Genomic DNA, 7,017 nt, shown 5'->3' with positions numbered 1-7,017 from the left:
GGATAGGGGTTAGGGATAGTGATGATAATGCCATGCTTCCAGATGTTGGGTATTATGTTTGTGAGAAGCTGTAGTTTGATATGTTGGTGAGTGCTTGTATGCTTTGTGGTCCAAGGTGTTTGAGGTGGATGTTGCTTATGTTGTCTGGTCCACAGGTAGATGAGTGCTTGAGATTGTTAATGATGTGCTTCGTCTGGTTGTAAGTGAAAGGTGCGTAGTCTGGGTCTGTGGGGAACTGTCTCTTACGTCGGATGATACGTTGGTCTTCGGGTTGGGGGTTTAGATGGCTGACTTGTGAAAAGTGATTGATGAAAATGTTTGCTTGTTGTTTGTTTGAGGGTATGGTGTCTGTTGTGATGGCAGCATGTGATTGTGTGGTGTTGCTGTTGGAAAGTGTGATGTTGTTTAGTGTTTTGTAGAGTTTGCTGATGTTTGTTTTGTAGTCAAGTGTTTGGAGGTAATTATTCCAGTTTAATCTTTGCTGTTCTGATATTTTATTGTTTATTTGAGTGTTGAGTTCTTGTATTTGTTGTACGGTGTCTTGTGTATGGGGTGTTGGGGAGTGTCGCAGTGTGTCCCGTTGTCTGATGAGGCCTTGAATTTCTGGTGTGAAGTTGGGGTTGTGTCTCTTTCTGTTACCTCTAGGGATGTGTCTTTCGTCTGCGTTTTGTATAATTGTATTGAAAGTGTGCACAGCGGTGTTGATGTTTGTGATGGGTGTCCTGTTTAGTGTTTCGAAATGTTGTTCTGTTTCAGTTACAAAGGCCTCCCAATTGGCTCTCTTATAATTAGTGTATGTGTGTTTGTGGCCAGCTGGGGTGATTCTGGTTTTGATAATGATGATGACTGGGAGGTGATCAGAACCTAGGGTTTTGACCACTCTCCATGATGTAGTGGGGGCGAGGTTTGGGGAGCAGGCAGTTAAACCGCCAGGTTATATCGTTGCCACCACGTGAAGGCGTCCCTCTCCTTTAATATGCTACTGATGAAAATTGAGTGAACACTAGACACGAAAAAAATATATATATATTTGTAAGGATGAGGTGTAAAGAAACCTCCTATGAAAAATTTGATTACACTACATTGTTGAGCTTAAGAAGACCAACACACTAACGACTGAAAAACCGATCGTGTTGGTGTTGCTCGGTGCTATACTCCTTTTACGCTAAAGTGGCCTATAATTGCCATCGCTCCATTCTGAATGCTAAGTTGTAACAATAGATTAAAGCCAGAATAATGTTAGTTAATTATAAAAGGTATAAGTACTGTAAAGGACTATATGAAAGCGTAACGCAAAAAATACAGTATATTACTAAGCAGGCCCGTAGCCAGACTTTTCGTTGGGGGGGAGGTGATCTGCTGAATTTGGACTTGCATAGCAGCTGGCTGGTCTAAGGTCGCTGCATGCTTGCCAAGGCCTTCTCTAGGTCTTGATGCTTGCTATGGGGGTCTAGATGTATGCATGAGCGACGTTGAGGAGCAGCACAAAACTTATAAACAGCGGAGAGTTACTTTATTGCACTGATAACAGAATACAGACCGTGTGAAAGTCAACCTTTAGGCAGGTTAGGGGGACGTCCAACCCTCTCTACCTCCCCCTGGCTAAGGGCCTGCTAAGGAACATGAGTTGGCAGGCTTCCTAATCCCAGCAGTTTATGAGCCAGCACATAGTTGTTGCTTAACTATGGTCTGTCTGGTGGACCAAACCCGTCGACTGCTGGTAAGCAACTGCATCTGTGAGCCGTCCTGCAGGCACAGTATAGTACATACACCGTGTAGGGTACCGGCGTCCCCTTGTGGTAGACAGCGCCTCATCGAGATCAGACTAGAGTTCTTCCCACGGCGAGGTGCAGGGACACAATACGGTTCATTTGATACGTGGGCTTTTTTTTTTTTTTTTCGTTCTCTTATAATTTTCGATATTCCTTGCTATGCTGTGCGAAAACCACTTTATCGTCTGTCCTTGCATAGTATATATATGGCCACTTCAGATAACATAGATTTAATTGTGTTCATTTCCTAATCAACTACCTTTCTGCCATCTTTAACAGTCGCTATAATCCTACTAAATCCTTCTCCCCAAACCTCTGAGCTCAGCGTCTCCCTCCATTGCCTCACCAAACCTTTCTCTCCACCACTTGTCCTTCCCAGAAACCCAACACACCCACGAACACTGTCAGACCACAGAGGCTGAGTTCGTATTTATCGAGGATCTTAGGCAATTTCACTGCAAGTCTTGACAGCGTTTGTTGTTATCGGAGATGGTTTGGTTTACTTTCTTTTATATATATTCATTCACTTCAATTTGTGCAGTGTATGGTAACTGTAGGAGTGAATGCAAAAGTATAGACAAACAAGAAATCTTATACACAGACTTGATGTTCGGTTGTCAAATATATGAAAGTTCTGTGAGTCAGTATAAGTGTAAACAAACAGTCTTATGCACACTGTAAACTCATGTATATTCACTCCTGTTTGAAAGTGTTTGGTAACTGTATGAGTGAAGGTAATTATAAACAAGCAGACTTATTCATTCCAAGCTCCAGACGATTTATAAATATGGCTCCTGGTTCCCCTACAGGTGCCAACCCGACCCTCAGGTGTTGGGTTACAGGAGTCCAGCCTCACTTGTCAATACCCTTACCATCCCAGGACACACATTTATCCATCACCATCACCACAACTACCACCATCACTGCCACTATCACCACCACCACCACTACCATGTCCATCGCTGCTACCCTCATCACCACCATCACTAACACCACCACATATATATTTAATAACATCATTACCAATACCATTACCATCACCGCCACTCACCACCACCGTACCCATCACTGCTACCCTCATCACCACCATGATAGACACATTTATCTATCACCATATCCTCTGACTAATGCAAGAAAGCCTTGGTTTAATCACGCTTGTTCTAACGCTGTCCGCAACAAGGAGAGGGCCTGTAAAAGGTACCAGAGCCAACCCACCCCTGAATCACATCTTTTATACGTTTCTGCCCGGAATCGTGCTAAGTCTGTTCTTCGCTCTGCTAAAAATAATTTCATCCGTACTAAATGCCCTCAACTCTCCAACTCGAATTCTTCCCGCTCCTTCTGGCACTTTACCAGAAAACTTTTCTAACAACTTTACCTCATCATCCCTCCCTCCTCTTTTCTACTCTGATGGTTCTGTATATATTTCTTCTACTGATAAAGCAGATCTCTTCGCTCAGACTTTCACCTCCAATTCCACCTTAGACGATTCCGGTGCTGTTCCTCCATCACTTCCCCCCTCTGACTTCCTCATGGCTGACATTAAAATTTCTTCAGCTGATGTATTTTCTGCCATCACAGACCTCACTACTAACAAGGCGTATGGGCCTGATGGAGTCCCTCCTGTTACCATGCCTAGGCAAACTCTTTCGTCTTTGTCTATCAACTTGTACCTTTCCTTCTTGCTGGAACTTTGCTCTCATTCAGCCAGTCCCAAAGAAGGGTGACCACTCCCAACCCTCCAACTATCGTCCAATTGCTTTAACATCCTGTATTTCAAAAGTTTTCGAGTCAATTCTTAAAAGAAAAATTTTAAAGCATCTTTCCTATCACAAGCTTCTTTCTGATCGTCAGTATGGGTTCCGTCAGGGACGCTCCACTGGCGATCTTCTCACCTACCTTTCAGACTCTTGGTCATCCTCCTTTCGGGTCTTTGGCAAAAGCTTTGCCATTGCACTCGACATCTCAAAGGCTTTCGATCGAGTCTGGCATAAATCTTTAATTTCCAAACTGCCCTCTTACGGTTTCTATCCTTCTATCTGTGCCTTCATCTCTAGCTTCCTTTCTGGTCGTTCTATAGCCGCTGTTGTAGACGGCCATCGTTCTTCTCCTAGATCTATCAACAGTGGTGTTCCTCAGGGCTCTGTCCTATCATCAACTCTCTTCCTTTTATTCATCAAAGACTGTACAAAGCTGTACATCTAACCCTATCCACTCATACGCTGATGACTCCATCCATCACTTTTCCATTTGGTTCCCGCAACGCCCATCTCAGCAGTTACTTCAACAAACAAGGGATGAGGCTATGGCACACCTGATGTCTGACTTGGCTCGTATCTCTGACTGGGGTAAAAATAATCTGGTTGTTTTTAATGCATCAAAGACTCAGCTCTTACACCTATCAACCCGGCAAAATCTTCCACAGGTGTACCCGCTAAAGTTTAATAATACTCAGCTTAATCCTGCATCATCCTTGAACATGCTTGGGGTTTCATTCACTCAGGACTTATCTTGGAAAGATCATATTTCATCTCTTGTAAAATCTGCTTCCAAGAGATTAGGTGTGCTAAGCCGACTCCGTTCCTTTTTTACCCCTGCACAATTGTTGACTCTATACAGGGGTTTTATCTGCCCCTGTGTGGAGTACAACTGGCATGTGTGGGGAGGATCTCCACATACAGCTCTTCTCAATAGGGTGGAGTCAAAGGCTTTTCGTCTCATTAACTCTCTTCCTCTTACTGGCTCCCTTCAACCTCTGTCTCTTCGCCGCACTGTTGCATCTTTATCTCTTTTCTATCGCTACTTCAATGGTCGCTGCTCCTCTGAACTGTCTGCATGCATTCCTCCACCTCTATGATGGGCGCGTAGCACCCGTCAAGTAGCAAACTCTCATCCCTTTTCTGTCCAACTCTCTGATGCGGGAGTTGACCGTTGCTCTCAGTCCATCATTTGTGCAATGGGTCAACTCTGGAACTGTCTCCCTCTGTCTGTATTTCCTGCTTCCTATGATCTCCAGTCTTTCAAAAGCAGTGTGTCCAGGCATCTCGAAATGATCGGATCTTGAATTTGGCTCTCTCTTGTATTTTGTTCTCTTGGAAGGAACAGTTTTTGCGGGCTCATGGCCTTTGGTTCCTTCTTCCTAGCATAAAAAAAAATCACCATCACCGCCACCATCACCATCATCATCACTACCATCAAATCCACCATCACCACCACTACCATCCAATCCACCATCACCACCACTACCATCCAATCCACCATCACCACCATTCCCATCGCGGTCACCATCACCTCCATCACCATTCCCCTTTCCCTGCCGCCACCACCACCAACACAGCCTACACCATCATTTTAACATTTTGACACCATCACAACAAGAGCCATTTCCATCTCCGACAACACTATCATCACCATCCTTCCCATCACTACCACCCATTCACTGCTGCTACCAACATCACCACCCCTAACAACGCACTAGCTGGCAGCCCACATTCTCCTGGTTTCTTCAAAACAAACCCCGTTCTCCTCCCCACACACGCACTTAAATACAGAAATACCAACACAGACACAAGGTTTAATTTCTCTCTCTCTCTCTCTCTCTCTCTCTCTCTCTCTCTCTCTAACTTTATGAAGGTGGATGGTGTGTCTGCAGTGACCTCACCTCAAAGTGTTGCATTACTACTGTACTGTGTCCTTCACCATTTTACTATCCCAGAAGCTGATTAGAATGACCATACTAACTGTAAGTGCTAAATGATAGAAGTGTGTGTGTGTGTGTGTGTGTGTGTGTGTGTGTGTGTGTGTGTGTGTGTGTGTGTTATTTGGGCAGGATCCTGTAGACTGAGCAATGAGAGTATACAGTATCTTATCGTACCTTCAAGACCATTATATTTAGTAAGTTCTCTCTCTCTCTCTCTCTCTCTCTCTCTCTCTCTCTCTCTCCCTCTCTCTCTCATGGCACTGTCAAGATTAACCTCTTTATACTGACAGCGTTTTATATCATTTATTCCTGTTATTCCCAGATATTTTTATTTGTACTAAGCTTCAGACATTAGATAACTGGACGGGTCGGATATAACTTTCAATAACACGCGTTACTTGGGCCGTAAAAAATAACCACAGACTTGCGTGGAAAAGGACCTTAGCTTCGTACACTTCCATTTTATACAGTACCAAGGTGGGCAAGGCAGGGTGAGTTTTGGGTGTGTTGAGGCAGAGCGGGTGGGCATAAGTGTTGGTTTCTACGGCCGTAAACACTGACGTAGGATTGTGTGGGACGTGGGTATGCTTTACTCCCATTCTTTAAAGGATGAATTCATAGGAGGGCGAATAGAAGGGCAGGACAGAGACAAGGGATAGACGGTGAAACAGAAGGAAGTTGAAGTTGGCAGTGATGCGGTGCGGGTTTGGTTATTTTTTGAGGACTGACGTTAGCCTGAGAACGTTCATCCTACAACTCTCTAATGCAAGAGTTAACCGTTACTCCCAGTCATTCATTTGTGCAACAGGTCAACTCTGGAACACTCTCCCTCTGTCTGTAGGTCTATTTCCTGCTTCCTATGATGTTCAGTCTTTCAAACGCAGTCTTTCCAGGCATCTCGAAATGATCGGATCTTGAATTTGGCTCTCTCTTGTATTTTGTTTTTCTCTTGAAAGAAACAATAATTGCGGGCTAACGGCCTTTCGTTCTTTCTTCCTAGCATAAAAAAAAAAAGCTCAGTGGCAATCAGTGGGGCTCGAATCTACACTCTAGAGCGTCCTCCTTGGGTGAGATCAGCACGAAACGACCCAGCCAGCGAGTCGCCTTGGAGGTGTCGTGGGTTTACTACACTCCCATACAATACCGTGCCTGATGGGCCAGGATGAGGGAGCGTCGCGTCGGGGTCAGCACTAAATTTCCTCAGTCCCCTCAGTCGTGTTCGGGCTGCCGGGCTGTGTGGACGTGTGGGTGTTGCTGTGGCAGTACCGTCACGGGGCCACTCGCTGTGTCTCATGATCAGGCTCTTGCAGTCATTCAGAAGTGTTATATCAAATTGGGAAGTTAACTTGTTTACATGTACGCTATTTGAAGAATACGTTACCTAAAACAGCCTTTTGATATTTAAGCGAGGAGTTTAGAGAAAACGGTATTTATTATTCAGTATGGAATCTAGTACAGCTAAAATTAGTACAGTAAATATTGAAGCAGAACACAGAAATGTACAGTGTTCTACGGTACCAGAGCTAGAATATGTGTGAAATGATG

The sequence above is a fragment of the Coenobita brevimanus genome, chromosome 31 (genome assembly GCF_032717465.1).
Source record: "Coenobita brevimanus isolate Jiangsu-jjx chromosome 31, ASM3271746v2, whole genome shotgun sequence".
NCBI classification, from domain to species: domain Eukaryota; kingdom Metazoa; phylum Arthropoda; class Malacostraca; order Decapoda; family Coenobitidae; genus Coenobita; species Coenobita brevimanus.
Note: the sequence above shows the minus strand (reverse complement) of the source record.